Source organism: Ovis aries, chromosome X, assembly GCF_016772045.2.
Source record: "Ovis aries strain OAR_USU_Benz2616 breed Rambouillet chromosome X, ARS-UI_Ramb_v3.0, whole genome shotgun sequence".
NCBI lineage: Eukaryota > Metazoa > Chordata > Mammalia > Artiodactyla > Bovidae > Ovis > Ovis aries.
This window is the reverse complement of record NC_056080.1, coordinates 75598317-75626052: the sequence shown is the minus strand read 5'-3', so window position 1 is coordinate 75626052 and position 27736 is coordinate 75598317. Positions and strand designations below refer to the sequence as shown.

The following is a 27736-nucleotide window of genomic DNA, read 5'->3' as shown; positions in this document are numbered from 1 at the left end:
AGGAATGTGCTATGTGGAGATCTGAGGAAAGAGTTTTCCAAGAAGGCACAAATGTAACATATATAAAGACAGAACAGGCTTCCCAGAAATAAGTGTGATGGAGGCAAAGGCTTAGTTACAACATAGTGAACTAAGGCAGAAAAAAGTGGTGACAGTTAAGTAGTAACAATGATTTGGAACTTTATTTTTACTCTAATGGGAAACATTTGGAGGGTTTTAAACTGGGAAATGATATGATCTGATTCAACGTGGTAAAGAATGTTTTAACTGATGTTAAGAGAAAGTACTAAAGAAGGACAATAGAAGATTATAGGTAAGATGCTTTTGTATTGTATCTATTCAAGCTAGAAGTGATAGTGTATTTTGTATAGTAGGAAAAAAGAACTAAAGACTGCTCATATTTGGAGCATATTTTGAAGGTACAGCACACAGAATTTACTGATGTCTTGGATATGAAGTATGAGGGGAAAAGAATGATCAAATACAAACAAATTCCCTCTTTTTGTACTCTGGTTTATAAACTTTTCAAGGGTAAGGAAGCTGCTACTTTTCTCACAAATCACTTCAGTTCAAGGTATGCAGTAGGTACTTAATGAATATGTTAACTTGTCATAGGTAGCTTGTCTCTAAATTCTCCACTTCCACTCTTATTATTCCTTCTTTGAAATATCTCAATTTCAATTATTTCTCTTCATTTATGCTGTTGACATCCTGATCTAGACTCAAGTCATACAGAACCTGGATTACCACTACAACTATCTAACTGATCTCTGTCACAATCAGCTACCCTCAATCTGATTCAAACAGCAAATTGATGACTGACAGATAACTTTAAAAATCTTCTTTCAGGCATTCTTTCAAAAGCTGCTTACTGATTTGTCTACTTTGTGTCCAGAACTCTTCTAGATGCCAGGGATATAATAATAAAACAAAGATGCTAACCCTTGTGAAGCCTAAATTTGCAATAAATATATAGAGAGTATGTTAGCAATAAGTGCTATAAGGAAAAATTAAAAAAGGAAAGGATATAAGTAGGCATAGGGAATGTGGAAAAGATAACAATTTGAAATATGGTGATGTGTAACCTCTTTAGATTTTAAAGAAGTTACATATAATTAATACATTTTAAAGATGTTACATTTGAGCACAGATGTGAATCAAGTAAGGGACTAAGTCCTAAAAAGATCAGAGGGAACAACAGTACAAGGGCCCTGATGAGGTCAGGAGCTTAATTTGTGTGAGAAATGGAGAAAAGGCTGTGTGACTGGAAATTGAGTTAGTGGTAAAGTGGCAGGAAAGGAGGCCAGAGAGATGGGAACAGACAGATCATAATCTTGGGGTTAATTTGTATTTTGTAGCATATGTGAATGAAGGCCATTGGATAATCTGGAGCTGGTCATGATCTGACTTTTGTTTTTAAAAACACTTAAACTGCTCTATAGATTAACTGTAAAAGTTTGAGGTACCTTGCCCTAAGGCCCTTAATAGCTTTTAATAAGATCAAAGTTATGTGCCTACATTCAAAGGCTTTAGTATCAATCTATCATATCTCCCACTGGTTCCCAAAATATGCCCTCTGTTTGTTAGGCTGATTTCATCATGGACCTCCCATATATATATATATATATATATATATATATATATATATATATATATATATATACTTTCCAACTTTTGCCTATTTCTTCTCCTTTAAGACAATGTTTTCCATCCTTTTATCCACCATTCAACAATCAGTTCACGTTTCAATACAACACAGAATGCTTCCACAACTATCCTCACTTCACTGATGCTTTCAGTCATTAAATGACATAACTCTTGTCTGTCTTTTATGACTGAACACATGGTCATGTACTTTATTGTCTGTTGTGAAAGCTTAATGTGCTAGTCATACTGTATCTATGAATGGTAAGTTCTATAATGGCAGAAGATCAATGAATTCTGTATCTCTAGTGGCAATATCAGCATATTTTGGGAGTTTATCAAGTGTGTTAACTAAGGTAACATATAGCTTGAGGGTTTTTTTTTCTGTTATGGTATAATAGTGATTACTCAAACTTTCAACAAAACAGATATTAAGGTTAGGTGAACAGAAACGATAATTTTAATTTCTTCAGTTGCCAGAATCAACGGGAGACATAAACCAATACACTCACTCTTAGGCTTGTTTTAACAATACACAAACTCTAAAGGCTCAATGGGCACCTTGATTTCAGTAACATTTGTCTGAATGTTCAATACATTTGTCAATTGAACACTGACCACAATATACATATATATATATACACGTATGTGATCACTTGATTTTTGCAGTATGTAACAATTCTGCTGCAAGCGAATCTCAACTTGGAAGACAAGGCAGGACCTGCTCAAATGGCTGGCATATAACATCTATAGTCACAGGGATGCTGGGCGTTCATTTCTACTCAGGAAGCGAGAGGTACTGAGAGACCTGGCTTCGGATGTAGCTGATATGTGCGGGGAGAGGCAGCCCCATTGCAGGCAGCTATCTCTCCTCCCCCCTACCCACTCTTGGGTTCTGGGCTGAGTCCAGGGACTGTCCGGAGCTGATCTCGGGCTCCCATTGGCCGCTGTCTTTTGTGACGTCACGATCATGATGAGAATTGATGATCGGACACGCTGATTTCATTGTCTGAGGAGGCAGTGAAGACCCAGGAAAAATCTCGCTGAATACGCCTGCCCCAGAACTGCCTTGATCTGGGATCTCTGGGATCTTCTTTCCTTCCTGTGACCACACCACGCCCGAGGTAAGCACCCTGCATGTGTGGGTGTGAAAGGTGAAGGAGGGCGAACAAGGCGCCGAGCTAATGCTCTGCCCAGTGCCAGGCACGGAGGTTCAGCGGCCTAAAAAGGCTGCCAACAGACTGGTGCGGCTTTTGGGAAACCAACTGCTTCTACCCTCCAAGTGAAGCCTAGAGGCAGCATGAGGTTAAAAACGAGCTGATGAAAAAGGGATACAGTAGACACTGGCAGAGAGCGAAGGATCTTGTTCCTAGAGAGGGCGACATTTGGGACGCGCTTCTGGCCCCAGAGTAAGGGGAAGTGGCGCCTCTGTCTCGGAAGAAAGAAAAGAGGTGAATTCTACCACTTCTAGATTTCACTGGATTGTAGATTTCGCACAGCCCTACTCAAACGCGCAGAAGGTGCTGCGCTTGCGCAATAACAACCTTTGTGAGGCGGGAGTGGGGGTGTGGGTGGGTGAGGAGTTCCTGGCTAGGAGAATAGGCTTAGAATTTGCGCATGCTCTTTTTCCTTTATCTGGAGGGGGTGGGGCTGAGGTCTGTCTGAGCAGAATTTGGGAAGGGTTGGTAAACTGGCCTTGTAATGCTTCAAGCGCTAATTGATGGAAAGAATCTACCAGTTACTTTGAAAGAGCATATCTAGCCCCAGGTGGGCCTGAGAATTTTAGGAAGGCAAATTCTTAATCTTCACTTATCGGATTTAGAATAATGGAAATAACTCAGAGAGGAATTTGGAATATAAATTACTGAGATGAGAAACCATTTGGAGAAAACACTATTCAAGTGAATCCAACTTTTAGTTTTTAAGGAACTCTGATTAGGTGTGCCACTCAGTGATGTTTGATATTTAAACTGTTTGGAGAGACTCAAAGTGTAAAAACAAACAAACAACAACAACAACAAAAAAACAAGCAAAAAACAAAACAAAACAAACTCCTTACCTGTCTCCTTTTTCCTTCTTGAAAAAGCCTCTTATAAAGCTTTGGTCTCTGTTTCAGGCTTGATGCTAAGTCCTTTTCCCTTCTTCCTTTGTGCCACTTTTAGAACAAAGGTAAAATCTTATTTTGAGAGACCCCTGTCCAACTTCCCTTCATTGGGAGGGACTATATTACTCAGCAAACATGAGGAACAATCCTCCCTATCTGCCCTTGTTCTGTCCTTGGTGGATAAATTGTATAGTGGTGTTAATAATTCTGCACTACGGTCTGATCATGAACTCCTAACTATTTTATAAAGAAATCTGGATTTTCCCCCATTTCTCATAGTAAAGGGGTTATCAAGTCCTGGTGAGTTTTCCTTTGAAAGCCTCTTCTACCATTTTCCCCTTAGTTTGCAGTCTAAACTCTCATCACCATCCATCCAGCCATTCCAGGAGCCTCCTAGCCAGCCTTCTAATTCATCCTGACAGGCTATTGGCTTAAGCACTTCCTTCAACAAATCATTTTTCTTCACCAAAATATTATTGGCTCCTTATTTTCTATTGTTCAAAGCCCAGATATATTTGGATTGCAAAGAGCTTCCTAATCTGACTTAATTGTGCCACAGGAACATTATCTTTATTTCTCAGTGCACAGCTCTCCCTAATGACCCCTGAATAATCTACCTACAGAACTTCACTCCTTGTACCACTACCACTCCCTTCACCCAGGATGCTCTCTTTGTCTAATCAAATCTTACCCACTTTGAAAGCTCAACTTAAGTTACATCTCTCATAAGTACCTCCTAAGTATAATCCAACTCTTGTTAAGCTCACCTTTTCTAGAACTCCTGTCAGTTCTTACATTTACCACTTTTCTTATAGCCTGCATTAATTGTGTGTGTGTGTGTGTGTGTGTTAGACTGCATTCCTTAACTGGATTTTAAGTCTGTTTTTAAGAGTTGGTACCATGCAATCTACCATGCATTTCTTTATCCAAAGCACCTGGATGACTATTTGAAATATCTATTGCTATATGGTCTTTGTTTTCCACTTTCTTGGGAAGTGAAGTAATATAGTTATACAGAACTGTATATATGTGGGAACTTATTCATCATTGGTCAAGCAAGAGACCCTCAAGTGACTGAATAAACCTGAATATGAGTCCAAGAAAATGCAATAGAGATACCTCTATATATTGGGTGGCCTGTGAATATATTTTGTCCTCTAAAACAGACCAAAGGAACATTATCCCAGAAGTGGTTCTGTCTGTAATTGATGGTATGGGGAGGGAAGAAGGAGGGGGGTTCAGGATGGGGAACACGTGTATATCTGTGGCGGATTCATGTTGATGTATGGCAAAACCAATACAATATTGTAAAGTAATTAACCTCCAATTAAAATAAATAAAATTATATTATAAAAGAAAAATACTAAGACATTTTCCTATTTCTCTTTTTCTCTTTGATAACATTGCTTTATGCATTTCTCTTAAATATACCAATTATTCAGTCTTTTTATTGCAAGCTGTCTTGCATTTGTTGCTTTACATTGACTGTCACTGATAGTTTTCATCTTGAATCAGAGCTAATCATTGTGATGGTTTCCATAATTGCTATTTTATAAAATTTCAACTGTCACTTTCCTACTCCTTGGGCTTCAAACTGCATTGTTTCATGGACGTCAATTTTATTTGAATGAAAGTGATTGTGGTTTAATACAGAGGCTTTTTATAGATTTTACTTTGCTACTTCACTTTGAGGCACCATCCCAATATCATATCAAGGTTTGAGGTTGAGGAACAGGCATGAAAATCAGTTCGAAGGGTATTATTATAACTTGTAAACTTGAAAATTATTGTCAAGTAAACTATAAATATTAAAAAAAATATATTTAATTAATTCTGCTTTTTAAAAACTCTACTCCCAGAGGGAATTATGTTTTTTGTAGTAATGTATTTTTTCATGTTTTTATGTATTTTTGTGATCCCCAACAGGATAAAAATGTTTGAATTGTTTATTTTGATTTTACTGTAGAGTCTGATAAACATGAAACTAGTGGTGTCTGAATACACTACATCTAGCATAGTGATTTGGAAGTAAACTGTGAAAATTGTAGAGGGATATGTTCTGCATACAAAGGGAACTGGAGAGGTTAGTATATTCAGAAACTGTCACCAACAACTGGGACCTTTCTAGCCTGCATAAAATTTCAAGACAATAAACTGAAACCTGTCTATGCAAATGGAATCATTTTTGTGCCAACAAGTAGCTAACCTGCCTGGATTAACCAGAGATCCAGGCACATAGCAGCTGAAAAATTAACATTATACTGTGTCAGTCAAATGCTATTTTGTGCCAATCAGATGCTATAATGTACATTTGACATCTGTAAAGAAATTTACAACAGAAGCTGTCTTACCTTCTTGGTCTCCTATCGTTTTTCATGAGATTTATCTCCAACTGGGTTGATCCCTAAAATCTTTAAATGTGTTGTTTTTTAGAGAGGCAAAAATTGAGGAAAATATTTTCTTAGCTTCTCTTCCCTTTAAACAGGGGGAAATTTGCTTTAAGGTTCTTAAAATATCCATGGAAACATGTAACTTACATGCCCTGTGTAGGCACTTTTCTTAAGCAGACAAGCATTTGTGTATGGTGCTTGCTCCAAATCATACAAGTAGTAAGTGGCAGAGCCAATATTTCAAAACAAGCATCATTCTAGAGGCTTCACTCTTAACTACTAGTTTCTAGATTGGAGAGCTAGAGTGAGGCTGATCTTCATTTATTGTTTTTAAACATTGTGTGTGTGTGTAAAATTTCTCTAGACTTATCTCTATTTATGATTCTGGAATGCCTGTGACATAGTCCTTTCTCTCTCAGTGGAAATGAAACTTTTTTAACAGATAGGCCGAGTTTTAGGAGAAGGGATCTTTGTTTTGACTCCAGTGGCTTCAATGGCAGAAGGCATATAGACCCATATATTATATTTCCTACTGTCAAGTACCAAGCACTGGTGAAAGTATTTCTTCACTCAGTTTTGTGAAAGGACAGATTTAGATGTTTTCTCCTACAGTAATATGTTGCTTTATATATTATACTTTCTTATTTGGTTAGCTTGGTCTACCCATTGTGTGTTTTATGGATGGAACTTGTTGTTGCTTAGTCACTAAGTCATGTCTGACTCTTTGCAACCCCATGGACTGCAGCACACCAGACTTCCCTGTCCTTCACTATCTCCTGGAGTTTGCCTAAACTCATGTCCATTGAGTCAGTGATGCCATCTAACCATCTCATTCTCTGTCACCACCTTCTCCTCTTGCCCTCAGTCTTTCCCAGCAGCAGGGTATTTTTCAATGAGTCAGCCCTTCACAATAGGTGGCCAAAATATTGGAGCTTCAGCTTTAGCACCATTCCTTCCAATGAATATTTAGAATTGATTTCCTTTAGTCTGATCTCCTTGATGTCCAAGGGACTCTCAAGAGTCTTATACAGCACCACAGTTTGAAAGAATTAATTCTTTGTTGCTCAGCCTTCTTTATAGTCTAACTCTGACATCCATACATGACTACTGGAAAAACCATAGCTTTGATATACAGACCTTTGTTGGCAAAGTGATGTCTCTGATTTTTGATATAGAGTCTAGATTTGTCATAGTTATTTTTCCAAGGAGCAAGTGTCTTTTAATTCTGTGGTTACAGTCAACATCCACATTGATTTTGGAGCCCAAGATAATTAAATCTGATACTGTTTCCACATTTTTCCCATCTATTTGCCATGAAGTGATGGGGCCAGGTGCCATGATCTTTGTTTTTGAATGTTGAGTTTTAAGCCAGGTTTTTCACTCTTCTCTTTCACCTTCATCAAGAGGCTTTTTAGTTCTTCTTCACTTTCTGCCATTAAAGTAGTATCATATGCATAGCTGAGATTGTTGATATTTCTTCCCACAATCTCAATTCCAGCTTGTTCTTTATCCAGCCTTGCATTTTACATAATATACCCTGAACATCAGTTAAATAAGCAGGGTGTATATTTCATCAAGGGTGTATATTTTCCAGTATACATCCTTTCCCAATTTTGAACCAGTTCATTTTTTCATGTCCAGTTCTAACTGTTGCTTCCTGACCTGCAAACAGGTTTCTCAAGGAGACAGGTAATGTTGTTTTATATTCCCATCTCATTAAGGATATTCTGCAGTTTGTTGTGATCCACATAGTCAAAGGCTTTAGTATAGTCAATGAAGTAGATTTTTTGTTGTTGTTGTTGGAATTCCCTTGCTTTTTCTATGATCCAGTGTATCTTGGCAATTTGATCTCTGGTTCTTCTGCCTTTTCTAGATCCAGCTTGTACATCTGGAAGTTCATAGTTTACGTACTGCTGAAACCTAGCTTGAAGGATTTTGACTATTACCTTGCTAACGTGTGAAATGAGTGCAATTATATGGTAATTTGAATACTCTTTGTCATTGCCTTTCTTTGGGATTGGAATGAAAACTGAGCTTTTCCAAGCCCTTGGCCACTGCAAGTTTTCCAAATTTGCTGACGTAATGAGTGCAACACTATAACAGCATCATCTTTTAGGATTTGAAATAGCTCAGCTGGAATTCCATCACCTCCACTGGCTTTGTTTGTAGTAAAGATTCCTAAGTCCCCTCTGACTTCACACTCCAGCATGTCTGGCTCTTGGTGAGTGACCACATCATCGTAGTTATTTGGGTCATGCAGATCTTTTATTGTACAGTTCTTCTGTGTGTTCTTACCACCTTTTCTTAATCTCTTCTGTTTCTGTTAGGTCCTTGCGTTTTTGTCCTTTATTGTGCCTATCTTTACATGAAATATTTCCTTGGTATCTCCAGTTTTCTTAAAGAGATCTCTAGTCTTTCCTATTTTATTGCATTCTTCTCTTTCTTGCATTGTTCGCTTAAGAAGGCTGTCTAATCTCTCCTTGCTATTCTCTGGAACTCTGCATTCAGTTGGGAATATATTCCCCTTTCTCCACAGTATGAAATGGATGAAATAGCTATGCCAATTAGGAGAGTAATTACCTGAGACTCATTCTCTGAATAGCTTTTCCCATTCATAAACCAATTGTTTGTTGTGTTGAAATCCACTCAACAGAGAAACAGTTGGAAAAGATCTAAGTAATTGTAAAATGTGGTAGAAGAAATATATTCTATATTAATGGGCAGTATTACACTAGGTATAGAATGTTCAGCTCGGACTCATCCTCACTATTCTAAGACAACATGAAGTTATTAATTTTTTTTAAATGCATGTGTTATGAAAATAGTCAATCATTTTAATTAGAACTTAGAAGCTCACTCTTATCACCAGTGAATTCTTAAGAGATGCTTCTTGGTGGCTCAGAAGGTAAAGCGTCTGCTTGCAATGTGGGAGACCTGGGTTCAATCCCTGGGTCCGGATGATCCCCTGGAGAAGGAAATGGCAACCCATTCCAGTACTCTTGCCTGGAAAATCCCATGGACAGAGAAGCCTGGTAGGCTACAGTCCATGGGGTCGCAAAGAGTCAGACACGACTGAGCGACTTCACTTCACTTCACTTCAAAGATCAGTTTGAGTTTTGTTTTTTTTTTCTTTTACCAACTAGGAGTTCTTAATGTAGAGAGAACTCAGTGTTCATTGTCATTTGGAACCAGTTTACTTTTCTGGTAAGCTTTGGTGCTTCTGTGTCTATTAAATCCTTGCTATTCAAAGTGTGTTCCATGGAGTAATAGCATGGGCATCACTTGGAAATTTCTTAGAATATTGCTGAATCTCTGGCTCCACCCAAGACCTACCGAATCAGAATCTGCATTTTATTAAGATCCCTGCATGATTCCCATGCATGTCAAAGTCTAACAAACACTGTTATAAAGTGAAATATGAATTCCTGTGCAACCTAAACTTTTAAGAACTGATAATCATAGAAAAAAGTGAACTTCCTTTTGTCCATTTCCACAGGTGCAAAGTAATATATAATCAAAGTATTATCTGTTTAATATGCATCAGTTTTGCTCCATTCTAGAGTTAGCATTTTCTCATTGAGAAGATAGCTACACCTATGTGATGGGTAAAATTGTTAAAAGTCTGAAAGAATCCATTTACTTTGTTGATAGTAATGACTTTACTATTGAAATGTTATTTACCCTAATTACTTGACTTCTCAACAGTGTTACAAAAGAGTATAGTTTTATTGGGGTCACTGTCACTAATATCTTCAAGAGGAACTGTATTATTTTTCTATTTGCTTCTGTAATAAATTACTACAAACACAGAGACTTTAAACTACACATATATTATCTTACAGTTCTGGTGGTTAATGATCTGAAACAGGTCTCACTGGGTGAAAATCATAATGTCAACAGGGCTTTCTTTTCTGGAAGTTCTAAGGAAGAATATATTTCCTCATCTTTTCTAGCTTCTAGGAGCTCTCCACATTTCTTAGCATGTGGCCCTCTTTCATCTTCAAAGTCAGCAATGACTGGTCACATCTTTCACATTGCATTACTCTGACATTCTCCTGCCTCCATCATTCAGATTTAAAGATAACTGTGATTACACTAGGGCTACTAAAATAATCTAGGATAATCTCTCTACTTTAAGGTCAACTGATTGTCAGACTTAATTCCTTCTGCAACTTTAATTCACTTTTCCCATGGAGCATAAAATATTCACAGATTCCGGGAACTGGGATACAGAGGGGTAAGGGTCTACACAGGAACTGATGGCCTTTGGGGCTGACAAAGGAAGCCAGTGTCTAATCTTGTTATTGGGAGAAGAAATTAGTCAGTATTAAGGGAGAATGCCATGTAAACAGGAAGATGGCCATTTACAAGCCAAGGAGAGAGGCCTACATCCCATCTTTCCCTCACTGTCCTCAAAAGCAACCAAACCTATCAACACCTTGATTACAGATGTCTAGACTTTAGAACCATGAAACAATAAATTTCTGTTTAAGCCATCCAGTTTTTGATACTTTGTTATAGCAGCCCTAGCAAACTGATTAGTCAAGATAGTCCTTTAGTTGATATCCAAGTTGATATCATCCTCAAAATCACTTATTTAGTAATTTTGTGTTTTATAGTATGCTAAGTATTGGATAAAGTGAATTAGACATCAAAGTGTTTATAATATACATTAGGCATTTTTTATAAGGCAAAGTAAAATATCATGTCTGGCCCTGTTTATTCAGCTGTGAAATGAGGGCAAAATTTTCATAATACCTAGTTTAAAAATCTATGATTCTATTTATTAATTAAATTTTAATGTTATTAAATTAATATATTAATAAAAAGTATTAAGTGCAGTCAAAATTATGTTAATGTTCTCTTCAGGAAACAGTATTTTAATAATTAACATTCTTGCCATCCATTTCCCATTTTCTAACTCTCACCTTTAAAGAGAAGCAATAAAGATGTTATTCAGAAATACCATTGTTCTTTTGACTCTCTTGACCACTTTAAAATTAAGACATGTTCAGAACACAGTACATTAATACCACTATAATATGCAAATATATGCTTAAGAAATACATTTTAAGTGAATAAATTAAAGTGTCTGTGTTGATACACTTATATATTGGAAACTTTTGAGAGCAGTGACTTGGAGAGGAAAGGATTACTTTGCAAAAAGTTTTGCTCTGATTTCTCACTCTGCAAAATATATTAAAACAATATGTGTTCTCAAAATTAACAGGTGAGGCTATACTTTCTAAATAGCCTTGAGAATATTTTTATAAATTGTTATCAAGTTACCTGAATCAAATTAGTGGTAAAATAACAATTGCTGAATATGGTCATGATCAAACCTTGGATAATATAGTCAATATGTTCAGATATGGTCTGATTAACACCAATGAATATAATTGTGATTAAATACCCAGCAGCACCTTTGTTATGTAACAGTCTGTTGTGCTTCATATCCAAGTGAGAAATATGACTATGCAGGAGAAATGCAGTGCCAACAAAATCATTAGGGTTACTATTTATCCCATTCTTCAAGCGTACATACATCTATGATTTGGCTATAGGATAAGGTTTCTATCTTAAGTCAAAGGCTTAACATAGGGTGGTGTCTCTGAAATTGCAGTCTGCAGATCATAGGGTTCCAAGGACATGTTCTTAGAGGTCTGCAAGTTTTATGAAGATTTTTAAATTTGAGGGTTTTATTTCATTGATAATCTTGAAAAGAAAACCTATAAGATTCATGTATTCACTCACACACAGAGCTTTTTTACCAGGTATGGTGACAAAACTCCTCTTTTATAGTTATAAATCACAATTAAAATACATTTGATGGAATGAGTTAAGTACATTAAGACAGAGTTCCTCAAATAGTGACCCAAAGGTAGATTTGGACAATGTAGGAAAGATTTTGTTTTTGCTCTTGTTTTTCTCTTTTATTTTTTAAAATATGAATTTATTTATTTTAATTGGAGGTTAATTACTTTACAATATTGTATTGGTTTTGCTATACATCATCATGAATCCGCCACAGGTATACACATGTTCCCCATCCTGAAGCCCCCTCCCTCCTCCCTCCCGTACCATCCCTCTGGGTTGTCCCAGTACACCAGCCCCAAGTGTCCAGTATCATGCATCGAACCTGAAAAAGAAAAAGAAAAAAAAAAAAAAAAACCAACAATTTACCTGTGACTATCAGTTCTGAGTTGCACTCCATGAGTCTTTTAAACTACTATACAGTTTCTTAGTCTATTCAAAGTATTTGTAGGGATAAATTTATGCTTCCACTATTTGATGAATTAAAAGTGTGTGTGTGTGTGTGTGTGTGTGTGTGTTGTTTCAACACTATATATGTTATGCATAGTATGCTTTGAGAAACCTTTCTCCAAATTCCCTGAAGAATAGGATGTATATTTTTACCCTCAAAGCCTTTGCAGTTTTTGCAGTAAAATCAGAAATTGAAATATAAGAAAATAAAATAATTCATCTCTTTGCTTCTAGGTAAAACTACCCTTAAGTCTTAATATATACTATATAAATCTGATTCACAAAACATTAAAAGACTATCTAGTTTAAGTGAATAAATATGGCTTCAATATTTTAAAAACAAATTTTAATTACCTATGAAACCTCTTGCCAAGAGTGAGAAAGAGTTAGGAAAGAGTAGGATAGGGTTATGTAGGTGATAAAAGGTTGAGAGAGAACTAAAAAGGATAAATTCATAGTACAGTGAAGTTCAAGAGATATATTATTTTGATATAATGAGTTACTGATTAATAATTACTTTTGCAGTGTGCAACTCTGAGAAATTTTATAAAGCTCTCCTCAATAGTAAATTAAAATGCAATCTGCATTTAAAAGTCTTAATTTAGAATGTTAATTACTAGATGTTAGTGGTCAGGGCTTATGGCAATGGCAACACTATCATGAACTGGTGAATGATAGAAATGATTTACTTGCACAATTTGCTTGGAGCTAGAAAGGTAAAAAGGAATAGAAATTAGTCAACAAATATATATGGATCAAGGTAGTATTTAACTCATTGGGAGATGCTATGTGACAATGGTCACATATTCTGTATGATTGTATGTAAGTAGAGCTGAAGAAAATAGGAAATCAGTTTTCCAGTTGAGGCCCTGTTTATGCTTCTGTTGTCCAACAGGTTATCTGTTTGAAATTGATCTTTTTTACTTTGTTAGGAGTTTTGATATCTCAGTGTATTGATAAGGTATTTGTAGTTTAAAGGTATTTTATTATTTGTGATAAAAGCAACATCATTAAAAGCTAACAAATTATCAAAATTGATGAAATATCTGAAATCAAACATCTACTTGCCAATAATTTTTTGAACATTTACATGTGGCTATAGAGATATGTCATTGTAGATATATCTTTTCATCTATTTATATGAACAATGTATACATAATATTGTCTTGGAATTTGTGCCCATGTCACTATGAATATATATTTAACTTTTATGTAACTGGATAATATTAACATCAATTGTAGAAAATTTTAAGTGTGTTTTTAAATGAGATCAGTGTACAATTTCTTCATGTCCTGAGAAAATTATATAGATTGTTGTTAAAATTTCCTCATTCATATGTCTATCTTAGTGATTGAGGCCAATTATATCTCTATTAAAATGGAAGATAAGAGATGTGTACAATGCATTTCAGTAGTTATAGCCCAATAAACAAATAAAGAATATCCTTTCACAGTCTTTGAATAGATGCAATGCCTGTTACTTGACTTCATGCTTAGAAGATAATGAAATTTATTTTTTTGCAATATTTCCAAATTCCAATAAGTTAATTATAAAATAGCTAAATAGAAAACTGCTATTTGTAAAGATGAGAATCATTAAATGTAAGTGATAGATTAAAGTGAGAGCTTCTGAGAACAGATTTGCCATAGTAATTCTTTTGCCTGTATTCCAATTTCATAAAGTTCAAAGTGTCAGTTCATTATTGCATATTTAATAAAACTGTTAAATAAAACACTATTTAACAACTTAGTTTTTAATAGAATTCTGCTGTAATATAATAGCCTTTAATTTTCAACATTAAATTTACATTAACAAATTATACAGAGACATCTATATCATCAACTCAATGGACATGAATTTGAGCAAACTCTGGGAAATAGTGAAGGACAGGGAAGCCTGGTGTTCTGCTGTCCATGGGGCTTCAAAGAGTTTGGCATGACTGAGGAACTGAACAACAACAAGTCTACATACATGGATGCCATGCCTGTTGGTGTTGTGCTTAATTTTTGCATTGTCCCAAATTTTAAAAGATCAAACTCTCATTACACAGAAGATACAAATTGCAATTCTAGAGACAAATGTAAAACTACTATGGAAGCAAACTAGATGTCCATTAGTAGATGAATATATAAAAAATTTGGAATATTACTCAGTCATAAAAAGGAATGCTCTTGAGTCAGTTGTAGTGAGATGGATGAACCTAGAATCTGTTGTACAGAGTGAAGTAAGTCAGAAAGAGAAAAACAAATTTCATATGTTAATGCATATATATATATATGGAATCTAGAAAAATGGTACTAATGAACCTATTTGCAGGACAGGAATAGAGATGCAGACATGGAGAACAGACTAGACATAGTGGGAGAAGGAGAGGATGGGGCGAATTGAAAGAGTATCATTGACATATATACACTACCATGTGTAAAATAGATAGCCAGTGAGAAACTGCTCTTGGGCACAGGGAGATCGACCCAGGGCTCTGTGACAACCTAGAGGCATGGGATGGGGTGGGGGATAGGGAGGAGGTTCAGGAGGAAGAAGATTTATATGTACTTGTGGCTGATTCATGTTGTTGTATGGCAGAAGCCAACACAATATTGTAAAGCAATTATCCTCCAATTAAAAATAAATAAAAAACTTAAAAAATACTAATTTTAACTAAATTTAACTAAAATTAACTTTCTGCCTATAAAGTCAACCACCTAAAGTAAATGGATATATTCTTTGAAAGACAGAAATTATCAAATCTTGTTTGAGAAGAAATACAATAACTGGACACTTTATTAAATAAATTGACTTTGTCATTAAAATTCTTCCTTTGAAGAAACCTCCAAACTTCCCTGGTGGTCCGGTGGTTAAGACTCTGCACTTCCAACGCAGGGGATGTGGGTCTGATCCCTGGGCAGGGACGTTCCACATGTCACATGACAAGGCCAAAAAAAGATAGAAAAGAAAACAAAAATAAAAACAACTTTGTCTGAATTACTGCACTAGTGAATTAACTCTACAAAACACATAAGAATGATAAAAATTTACAGATTCAAGATCCCTTGAAACAAGTTAAACTCAAAGGAAATCATGATCAGATATTATAATCAAATTACTAAAAATCAAAGGTATTGTGTTGAAAACAGCTGGAGAAAAACGAAATATATAGGGAAACAAAGATTTGAAAATGACCATGAATTTCTCCCTGTGCAAGGATGACATGCAAACTCATGAAGTGTTCCATGTTTTAGACTTTCCTGTAGCTCAAATCGTAAAGAATCTGGCTATGATGCAGGAGATCAGGGTTTGATCCCTGGGGTGGGAAGATCCTCTGGAGAAGGGAATGGCAATCCACTCCAGTATTCTTGCCTGGAGAATCCCTTGGAGATAGAAGCCTGGTGGGCTACAGTCCAGGGGGTCACAAAGAGTAAGACACGACTGAGTGACTAACACACACACAATGAATTTCTCATGACAGATCATAGAGACCAAAGTCAGTGAAAAAGGCACTTCAAAAATATAGAAAGACTTGTACCCCCAAAACCAATGAATTAAACTATTCCAAAGACATTTTCAAATAACAAAAAAGAAGCTGGGAAAAGGGAAATAGAACAAAAAGTCAGAAGGACCAACAGAAAACAGTTATTAAAACAATATGCCTAAATCCATCCATATTAGTAATTATATTAAATATAAGTGATCTAAACACACTAGCTTAAAGATATATGGTCATACTGGATGTTTTATAGTTTACTTATATAATTTTTTATTGTCTGTATCCCTTTATTATAGTATCAGTTCCAGGAGATTCTTCTCCCCACTTCTGTATCTCCAGTACATAGAACAGAACCTGACATATAACCTGGCCTATAACCTGGCATATAATGTATTTCATTCATTCAAACAAGCACACTTTTTCCACATATACTATGACTCATCCAAATGTTAGGGGGTTTATAGTCAATAATATTAGAGTTGACTGTAAAAATATGGAATGCTTCACGAATTTGCATGTCATTCTTGCTCAGGGGCCATGTTAATCTTCTTTGTATCATTGCAATTTTAATATATGTACTGCTGAAGAGAGCACATCATATTGGATTTTTAAAGCTCAACTGTATCTTACATATAGGACAACTATATATGAAGACATAAGTTAAAGGTAAAGTGATAAAAAATTATATTCAATAACAGAATATTCAAAACAAAGCTGAGGTATATTCTTCAGTGTCAGACAAAATATAGAACAAGGAATAGTATGAGGAATAAAGAGGGTATGTTACATAATGAACAATGATCAATTTACCAAAAGACTGTAACAATATTAATTGTGCATGTGCCTAAAAAAATCTTCAAAATACATAAAGCAAAACGAATGCAATTAAAAGTTGAAACAGACAAGTGCACAATTATACTTGGGGAATTCACCATTCCTCTTTCAATAATTGATAGAACAAGGAGTCAGAAAATCAGTATAGATACAGAAAATCTGAGCAACATTATTAACCAACATGAACTAATTGACATTATTAGAACTGCCTTTCCAACAGCAGCCTTGCAAAATGTACTTGGAATATTCTTTAAAATAGATCATATTCTGCCTGGGCCATAAGACAAATTGTAAAGAACTTAAAACAGTTGAAATAAGTACACTGAACTGGAAATCAATAACAAAGATCTGGAAAATACTTAAATATTTTAAACAAAAATGGCAAAATCAGTATTTTGAACTGAATGATGATTAAAATAAATCATATCATCATAGTTTTGCTTTGCATTTGCCTGATGCTTAATAATGTTGAGCATCTTTCAAATACCTGTTGACCATTTGTATTTTTCAGAGAAATATCTGCTTAAGCTCTTTACTCACTTTTAATTGGATAATTAGTTATTTTTGCTATTGAGTTTTAGGAATTCCTTACATATTTTGAAAATGAACCCGTACCAGATATATGGTTTCAAATATCTTTTTTTCATTCTGTAGGTTGTGTTTTCATTTACTTGATTGTTCTTTGCTAGGCAGAATTTTTTAGTATGATGTAATCCCACTTGTCTATTTTTGCTTTTGTTGCCTGTACTTTTGGTGATATAACCAAGAAATTATTGCCAAGACCTGTGTCCAGAAACTTTCTCCCTGTGTTTTCTTCTAGGAGATTTACAGTTTCAGGTCTTGTGTTTAAGGTGTTTTTTTTTTTTTAAATTGATTTCTGTGTGTGTTTATGGTATTAAACCTTTTAGAATGCCTATTATTAAACAACCGAAAGACAAAAAGCATTGGCAAAGCTGTGGAGAAATTGGAACCCTTGTACATTGCTGGTGGGATATCAATTAATGTTCAGCAGCTATGGCAAACAATATGGAGATTCCTGAAAAAGAATAAAAATAGAATTACCATATGATTTAGCAATCCCACATCTGGGTATATAGTCATCTTTTTTGTTTTCATCCATGTGGAACCCAGGGATAGGTTGATATAGAGAGTCAATTATAATGGACTTGAGCATCCGTGGATTTTGTTATCTGTGGGGGTTCCTGGAACCAATCTCCTGCAGATAGCAAGGGACAACTATATCCAAAAGTATTAGAATCAGGATCTTGAAGAGACAGCTGCATACCCATATTTATTGCAGCAATAGTCACAATAGCCACAATATGGAAATAACCAAGTGTCTATCAACAGATGAATGAATAAAATGCAATATATACATACAATGGGATGTTATTCAGTCCTTAAAGAAAAGGAAATTTTGCCATTTGCAACAACATGGATGAACATGAAGGACATTAAAGTGAAACAAGCTAGTCACAGAACAATTACTGCATGATTCCACTTAAGTGAAGTATCTAAAATAGTCAGAAGCAGAGGATGCAGTGGTGGTTGCCAGGAATGGAGGGTAAAGGAAATGGGAAGTTGTTATTCAATGGGTAATTAGTGTCAGTTATGCCAAATGAATAAATTATAGAGATCTGTTTTAGATCATTATACCTACTGTTTACAATACAGTATTGTACACCATGAACATGAATTTGAGCAAACTTCAGAAGATAGTAGAAGACAGAGGAACCTGATGTGCTACAGTCCATGGGGTTGCAAAGAGTCTGACATGACTTAGTGACTGAACAACAACAACAATGTTGTGCACTTAAAAATTTGTTAACAGGGTAGGTCTCATTTTAAGTGTTCTTGTTACAGAACAAATAAACAAGGAAACACAAGGAAATTCTTGGGGGGGTGTTGGAATTGTTGACAACTTTGATTATGGTAATGGTATCACTGGTTTTTGTTTAAGGCTAAACTCATCAATTTGTAGACATTGAATATTGTGCAGCTTTTGTACATCAGATATACTTCAGTAAGGCTGTTAAAAAATACAGCCTATCAAAATTTGTAGAATGCAGCCAAAGTAGTATTTAGAAGTAAATTTATAAAGGAGACAGGTCAAAGATCAATAATCTAAGTTCCCATCTTAAGAAACTAAAAAAACAAAAAAAGAAGACCAAATTAATTCCAAATAAAACAGAAAGAAAGTAATGGTAAGAGCAGAAATCAATGTAAATGAAGACAGAAAAACAATAGACAAAAGTCAGTGAAATGAAAAGCTAATTATTTCAGAAGATCAATAAAGGTGATAAACCTCTTGTCAAACTAACCAAGACAAAAGAAACAAATCTCCAGTGTCAAGAAGAAGAGTACATCACAATATACCCTACAAATATTAAACGGATCATAAAGAAATAGTCTATAAGAAACTTTGCACCTTTAAATTCAGCAACTTAGATAAAACGACCAATTTTTTGAAAGACACAGACTACGCAAACTCAATCAAGAAGAGCTAGAGAATCCGAATAATATAGAAATGTAATGCATCGTTTAAAACTTTCCAACAAAGAAAGTTCCATGCTCAGATGGCTTCACTGGTAATATCTAACAAAGATTTAAGTGCAAATAATTCTATGTAAACTCTTCTAGAACATGAAAGTAGAGAAGGAATACTTCCAAACTTATTACTCTGTTCCAAACCTAGTACAATGGAAGAAAATCACAAACATCCCTAATGAATGCAAACTCAAAATTTTTAACAAAATATTTATAAATCAAATAAATATATGAAAGCAATACATAACCACCAAATAGGGTTTATTCCAGGAACAGAATACTGGTTCAACTTTTGAAAATTAATCAGTGTAACTTACCATATCAAGAATGTAAAGAACAGAACAATATCTATACAATTATCTCAATAGATGCAGGAAAAAGTATTTGACAAAATACAATATCCATCGATTATAATGATGATAGTAACGTTGTTGTTGTTCAGTCACTTAGTCGTGTCCAACACTTTGTGACATCATGGACCGCAGCACACCAGGCTTCACTGTCCATCATCAACTCCAGAGCTTACTCGAACTCATGTCCATTAAGTCAGTGATGCCATCCAACCATCTCATCCTCTGTTGTCGCCTTCTCCTCCCGCCTTCAATCTTTCCCAGCATCAGGATCTTCTCCAATGTCTCGGTTCTTCACATCAGGTAGCGAAAGTATTGGAGTTTCAGCTTCAGGAACAACTCTTCCAATGAATATTCAGGATTGATTTCTTATAGGATGGACTGGTTGAGTCTCCTTGCAGTCCAAGGGACTCTCAAGAGTCTTCTCCAACACTAAGGTTCAAAAGCATCAATTCTTCAGCGCTCAGCTTTCTTCATAGTCCAACTCTCACATCAATACATGACTACTGGAAAAACCATAGCTTTGACTAGATGGATGTTTGTTGGCAAAGTAATGTCTCTGCTTTGTAATATGCTGTCTAGGTTGGTCATAGCTTTTCTTCCAAGGAGCAAGCATCTTTTAATTTCATGGTTGCAGTCACCATCTGCAGTGATTTTGGAACCCAGAAAAGTAAAGTCCTCCACTGTTTCCATTATTTTACCATCTATTTGCCATGAAGTGATGGGACCAGATGCCATGATCTTAGTTTTCTGAATGTTGAGTTTTAAACCAGCGTTTTCACTCTCCTCTTTCACTTTCATCAAGAGGCTCTTTAATTCTTCTTCACTTTCTGCCTTAAGGGTGATGTCATCTGCATATCTGAGGTTATTGATATTCTCCCAGCGATCTTGATTCCATCTTATGCTTCATACAGCCTGGGATTTCACATGATATACTCTGCATAAAGTTAAATAAGCAGGTTGACAATATGCAGCCTTTACATACTCCTTTCCTGATTTGGAATCAGTCTGCTGTTCTATGTCCAGTTCTAATTGTTGCTTCTTGACTGGCATACATATTTCTTAGAAGGCAGGTCAGGTGGTTTGGCATTCTCACCTCTTTAAGAATTTTCCATAGTTTGTTTTGATCCTCACAGTCAAAGGCTTTGGCATAGTAAATAAGACAGAAGTAGATTTTTTTTTTTTTTCTGAATCTTTCGTGATTTTTCAATGATCCAACAGATGTTGGCAATTTGATCTCTGATTCCTCTGCCTTTTCTAAAACCAGCTTGAACATCTGGTAGTTCACAGTTCACCTACTGTTGAAGCCTAGCTGGAAGAATTTTGAGGATTACTTTGTTAGTGTCTGAAAAGAGTGCAACTGTGCAGTAGTTTGAGCATTCTTTGGCATTGCCTTTCTTTGGGGTTGGAATGAAAACTGACCTTTTCCAGACCTGTGGCCACTGCTGAGTTTTCCAAATGCTGGCATATTGAGTGCAGCACTTTCACATAATCATCTTTTAGGATTTGAAATAGCTCAACTGGAATTCCATCACGTCCACTAGCTTTGTTCATGGTGATGCTTCCTAAGGCCCACTTAACTTCACATTCCAGGATGTCTGGCTCTAGGTGAATGATCACACCATCATGGCTATCTGGGTCAAGAAGAACTTTTTTGTATAGTTCTTCTGTGTATTCTTGCCACCTTTTAATATCTTCTGCTTCTGTTAGGTCCATACCATTTCTGTCCTTCATTGTGCCCATCTTTGAATGAAATATTTCCCTGGTATCTCTAATTTTCTTTAAGATATCTCTAGTCTTTCCCATTCTATTGTTTTCCTCAATTTCTTTGCATTGACCATTGAGGAAGGTTTTCTTATTTCTCTGTACTGTTCTTTGGAACTCTGCCTTCAAGTTGGTATATCTTTTGTTTTCTCCTTTGACTTTAGCTTCTCTTCTTTTCTCAGCTATTTGTAAGGCCTTCTCAGACAATCATTTTGCCTTTCTTTTTCTTGGGGATGGTCTTGATCACTGACTCCTGTCACAAACCTCAGTCCATAGTTCTTCAGGCACTCTGTCTATCAGATCTAATCCCCTGAATCTATTTGTCACTTCCACTGTATAATTGTAAGGGATTTGATTTAGGTCATACCTGAATAGTCTCGTGGTTTTCCCTACTTTCTTCAATTTAACTCTGAATTTGGCAATAAGAAGTTCATGATCTGAGCCACAATCAGCTCCTGTTCTTGTTTTGCTGACTGTATAGAGCTTCTCCATCTTTGGCCTCAAAGAATATAATGATTCTGATTTTGGTATTGACCATCTGGTGATGTCCATGTGTAGAGTCTTCTCTCGTGTTGTTGGAAGAGGGTGTTTGCTATGACCAGTGTGTTCGCTTGGCAAAACTCTGTTAACCTTTGCTCTGCTTTGTTTTGTTCTCCAAGTCCAAATTTGCCTGTTACTCCAGGTGTCTCTTGACTTTCTACTTTTGCATTCCAGTCCCCTATAATGAAAAGGACAATTTTTTTAGGTGTTATCTCTAGAAGGTCTTGTAGGTCTTCATAGAACCATTCAACTTCAGCGTCTTCAGCGTTACTGGTCTGGGCATAGGCTTGGATTACTGTAATATTGAATGGTTTTCCTTGGAAATCAATGGAGATTATTCTGTCATTTTTGAGATTGCATCCAAATACTGAATTTTGGACTCTTTTGTTGACTATGATGACTACTCCATTTCTTCTAAGTGATTCTTGCCCACAGCAGTAGATATAATGGTCATCTGAGTTAAATTCACCCATTCCAGTCCATTTTAATTCACCTTTTCCTAAATGTTGATGTTCACTCTTGCCATTGCCTGTTTGGCCACTTCCAATTTGCCTTAACTCATGGACTAACATTACAGGTTCCTATATAATATTGTTCTTAACAACATTGGACCTCACACCCACAACTGGGTGTTATTTTTGCTTTGGCTCCATCTCTTTGTTCTTTCTAGAGTTATTTCTCCACTCTTCTTGAGAAGCATATTGGGCATCTACCGACCTGGGGAGTTCATCTTTCAGTGTCCTATCTTTTTGCCTTTTCATTTCATTTAAACATTATGCTCTAGGCCTTATCCAGGTACAATAAGAAATAAAAGGCAAATTTATTGGAAACGAAGAAATAAGTCTTTATCTCTTTGTGAATGACAATTGTTTGGACTGGGTTACTGAAGTCAATATACCAAAATCAGTTGTATGTTGATATACTAGCAATGAACAATTGGAATTTTTTTTAAAAAGGACTCCAGCTCTATTGATGTATTATTCACAAATGAAAATTGTGTATGTTTAAGGTGTACAATGTGATGGTTTGATATGTAAATGTATTATGAAATGATTAGTACAGTCAGGGTAATTAATATATCCATCAACTCACATTTTTCTGTTTAGTTCTTTTCTTTTTTTTTAGTATAGTGAGAACACTCGAAATCTACTCTCAGTATATTCCAATACACACTATGTTATTTTTAACTATAGTACCCATGATTTTAAAAATACCATTTACAATAGTCTCCTTAAGTCCCCCCCGACACAAGAAATGCATAGATATGAATTTTGCAGACTATGTACTGAATCTGTATACTGAAAACTATAAAACTCTGAGGAAAGAAATCAAAGATCTAAATAATTATAGAGAAATATATCATATTCATGATTTAGGAGACATACTAGTTGTCCCTACACTGATTTATAGATTCAACCCAATCCCACCAGAAATTTTGCAGGTACCAAGAATCTGATTCCAAATTTCATATCAGGATGAAAAGGATGTTAATAGCTAAATTGATTTTTAAAGTACAGTGTTGGAAGACTTACACTTTCTGATTCAAGACTTACTGTAAATCTATAGTAGTTAAGACAATGTGGTTTTGATTAAGAAATTAACACTTTGATCAATGGAACAGTAAAAAGTGACCAGAAAGAGAAGCATACTTATGTGGTTAAATGACTTTTAACACAGATGAAAAAGCAGTTCAATAAATTTTCTTTCAATTAGTGATACTGAAACAATTGTATATCAAAATGCAATAAATAAATGAATAAATAAATAAAAATTTGACCTGTACTGTATAAGACCTGTATGTCTTATACAAAAATCAACTCCAAATAGATCCAAAACCTAAATGTGAACGGCAAAAATATAAAGTGACTAAAAGAAAACATAGGAAAAATTTTTGTGGCCTTGTGTTAGATAGAAATTTCTAGATAAGACACTAAAAGCATAGTCCATAAAATGAAAGAGTAGTGATAAATTGGACTACATCAAAATTAAAAACTGCTCTATAAAATACAGTTACTAAAATAAGACAAGCTACAAATGAGGAAAAAAATTATTTGCAAGTAGTATTTCTCATAAAGTACTTATAGGTAGACTATGTAATGAACCCTGCAAGTTCAACAAGAAGATGCAACCAATCCAATTTAGAAATTTGCAAAATATTTGGAGAGTTATACAGAGAAGGTGTGAATGACAAATAAGCATATTAAAAGATGCTCAATATCATTAGTTACTAAGGAAATACAAATTAAAGCTACAATAATAACATACAATTACACAACTATTAAAATGGTTATTTTTTAAAAAAATCTGATAATAATAAATATAGTAAGGAATTGAAAGAATTGAAACTTTCATAGAATGTTGGTGCAAAAGCAAGTTTATACAGTGACTTTTGAAAATGGTTCAGCAGTTTTCTATAAAGTTAAGCATACATTTACTGACTGACCAGAAATCATAATCCTAGGTATTTACTCAAGAGAAAAGGAAACATATTTGGAGACAGAAACCTGAACACAAATGTTTTTAATAGTTTTATTCATAATAGCCACATGTCCTTCAATGAATGAATGGATAAACTGTGGTATTCTTACCGTGGAATGCTCCTCTGCAAGAAAAGGATAAAACTGTTGATAAAGACAAGATAGATGAATCTCAAATACATTATGCAAAGTGAAAGAAGCTAGTCTCAGAAAAAATACATACTGTATTATTCTGTCTATATGGCATTCATAAAAGTGAAAATAATAGGAACAGTATAGTGATTGTCAGGGACTGGGTGGCTGGAGAGACTGATTACAAAGAAGGAGCATAAGGGATATTTTAGAATGACAAAACTGTTCATTGTTGTTGAAAGTCTTCAGTTCAGTTCAGTTTAGTCACTCAGTCATGTCTGACTTTGCTCCCCATGGACTGCAGCATGCTGGGCTTCCCTGCCCATCACCAACTCCTGGAGCTTGCTCAAATTCATGTCCATTGAGTCGGTGATGCCATCCAGCAATCTCCTCTTCTGTCGTCCCCCTCTCCTCCTGCCTTTAGTCTTTCCCAGCATCAGGGTCTTTTCCAATGAGTCACTTCTTTGCATAAGGTGGCTTCAGCATCAGTCCTTCCAATGAATATTCAGGACTCATTTCCTTTAGGATTGACTGGTTGGATCTCCTTGCAGTCCAAGGGACTCTCGAGAGTCTTCTCCAACACCACAGTTTAAAAGCATCAATTCTTTAGCAGTATGCTTTCTTTGTGGTCCAACTCTCACATCCATACATGACTACTGGAAAAGTCATAGCTTTGACTAGACAGACCATTGTTGGCAAAGTAATACTTCTGCTTTGTAATATGCTGTCTAGGTTGGTCATAGCTTTTCTTCCAAAGAGCAAGCGTCTTTTAATTCCATTACTGCAATCACCATCTGCAGTGATTTGGAGCCCAAGAAAATAAACTCCCTCACTGTTTCCATTGTTTCCCTATCTATTTTCCAACAAGTGATGGGACTGGATGCCATGATCTTCGTTTTTTGAATGTTAAGTTTTAAGCCAGCTTTTTCACTCTCCTCTTTCACTTTCATCAAGAGGCTCTTTAATTTCTATTCACTTTCTGCCATAAGAGTGGTGTCATCTGTGTGTCTGAGGTTATTGATATATCTCCCAGCAATCTTGATTCCAGTTTGTGCTTCATCCAGCCTGGGATTTTGCATGATGTACTATGCATATAAGTTAAATAAGCAGATTGACAATATACAACCTTGACATACTCCTTTCCCAATTTGACATCAGTCTGCTCTTCCATGTCTGGTTCTAACTGTTGCTTCTTGACCTGCATACAGATTTCTCAAGAGGCAGGTAAGGTGGTCTGATATTAATATCTCTTTAAAATTTTTCCAGTTCGTTGTGATCTACACAAAGGCTTTAGCATAATCAGTGAAGCTGAAATAGATTTTTTCCCCCCTGGAATTCTCTTGTTTTTTCTATGATCCAATGGATGTTGGCTATTTGATCTTTGATTCCTCTGCCTTTTCTAAATCCAGCTTGAACATCTGGAATTTCACAGTTCACCTACTGTTGAAGCCTAGCTGGGAGAATTTTGAGTATTATTTTGCCAGCATGTGAGATAAGTGAAACTGTATAGTAGTTTGAGCATTCTTTGTCATTGCCTTTCTTTGGGAATGGAATGAAAACTGACCTTTTCCAGTGCTGTGGCCACTGCTGTTTTTCACATTTGCTGGCATATTTGGTGCAACACTATAACAGCATCATCTTTTAGGATTTGAAATATCTCAACTGGAATTCCATAGCCTCCACTAGCTTTGTTCTTAGTGATGCTTCCTAAGGCCCACTTGAATTCACACTCCAGGATGTCTGGCTCTTGGTGAGTGATCACACCATCATGGTTATCTGGGTCATTAAGATCTTTTTTGTATACTTCTTCTGTGTATTCTTGCCACCTCTCTTAACATCTTCTGCTTCTGTTACATCCATACCATTTGTTCTTCATTGTGCCCATCTTTGCATGATACGTTCCCTTGGTATCTCTAAGTTTCTTGTAGGGTCCTCTAGTCTTTCCCTTTCTATTTTTCCCTCTATTTATTTGCATTGATCACTTAGGAATGCTTTCTTATCTCTCCTTGCTATTCTTTGGAGCTCTGCATTCAGATGGATATATCTTTCCTTTTCTCCTTTGGCTTTTGCTTCTTTTTTTTTTTTTTTTTTTTTGGTAAGGCCTCTTCAAACGACCAGTTTTCCTTTTTGCATTTCTTTTTCTTAAAAATTGTTTGAAGCCTGTATTCAGGACAAAAACGGACAGTTAGAACCAGATGTGGACCTGCCTGGTTCAAAATTGCAAAAGGAGTATGACAAGGCTATATGTTGTCACCCTGCTTATTTAGCTTATATGCAAAATGCTGAATCACAAGCTGGAATCAAGATTGCTGGGAGAAATATAAAAAAAAAATCACAGATATGCAGATGATACCAGTCCATTGACAGAAAGTGAAGAGGGAGTAAAGAGCATCTTGATGAGAATGAAAAAGTAGAGTGAAAGAGCTGGCCTGAAACTCTACATTAAAAAACTTAAGACCATGGCATCTAGTCCCATCATGACAAATAAAAGGAAGAAATGATGGGTTTTATTTTCTTGGGCTCCAAAATCACTGAAGACTGTGACTGCAGCCAAGAAATTAAAATATAATTGTAAGGAAAGCTATGACAAACCGAGACAGCATATTAATAAGTAGAAACATCACTTTGCTGACAAAGGTCTGTATAATCAATGCTATCATTTTTCTAGTAGTCATGTATTAATGTGGTTGTTGGACCATAAAGAAGGCTGAGTGTTGAAAAATTTATGCTTTGGAATTGAGCTGCTAGAAGAAAACTCCTGAGTCCCTTTGATGGCAGGAAATCAAACCAGTCAATCTTAAAGGAAATCAACCCTGAATATGCATTGGAAGGACTGTTGCTGAAGCTGAAGTTCCGATTCTTTGGCCACCTGATGTATAGAGCTGACTCACTGGAAAAGACTCTGATGTTGGGAAAGATTGAGATCAAGAGTAGAAAGGAGCAGCAGAGGATGAGACAGATAGCATCACCAACTCAATAGATATAAATTTGAGCAAAGTCCAGGAAATATTATTGGACACAGGAGCTTAGTGTGCTACAGTCCATGGGGTCTTAACGAGTCAGACACAACTTTGTGACTAAACAAGAAATTTCAAAGTGAATGATAATAATGGATTAAAAAGACAATGCTAATATAACTCTATTGGCCAAGATAAAGATATTCAAGTTATTATATTAACCTAAAGCTCAATCATTTGTAAATAAA

The 27736-nt window shown here is 35.6% G+C and overlaps 1 protein-coding gene and 1 non-coding gene across 6 annotated transcripts in view; one reads left to right on the top strand and one right to left on the bottom strand.

Annotated features, from left to right (window-relative positions):
* The first annotated feature begins 2642 nt into the window (after positions 1–2642).
* HDX (highly divergent homeobox) overlaps positions 2643–27736 on the top strand; it is a 244798-nt gene continuing 219704 nt past the window's right edge. For all 5 annotated transcript variants that reach the window (XR_009598932.1, XM_060408383.1, XM_060408381.1 and 2 more), the window contains exon 1: positions 2643–2768. The gene's annotated coding sequence lies outside the window, so the exon portion shown is untranslated. The remainder of the gene's footprint in view (positions 2769–27736) is intronic.
* LOC114111870 (U6 spliceosomal RNA) lies at positions 16375–16481 on the bottom strand. The gene has a single exon (XR_003587602.1). It is a non-coding gene; the product is annotated as a U6 spliceosomal RNA (small nuclear RNA).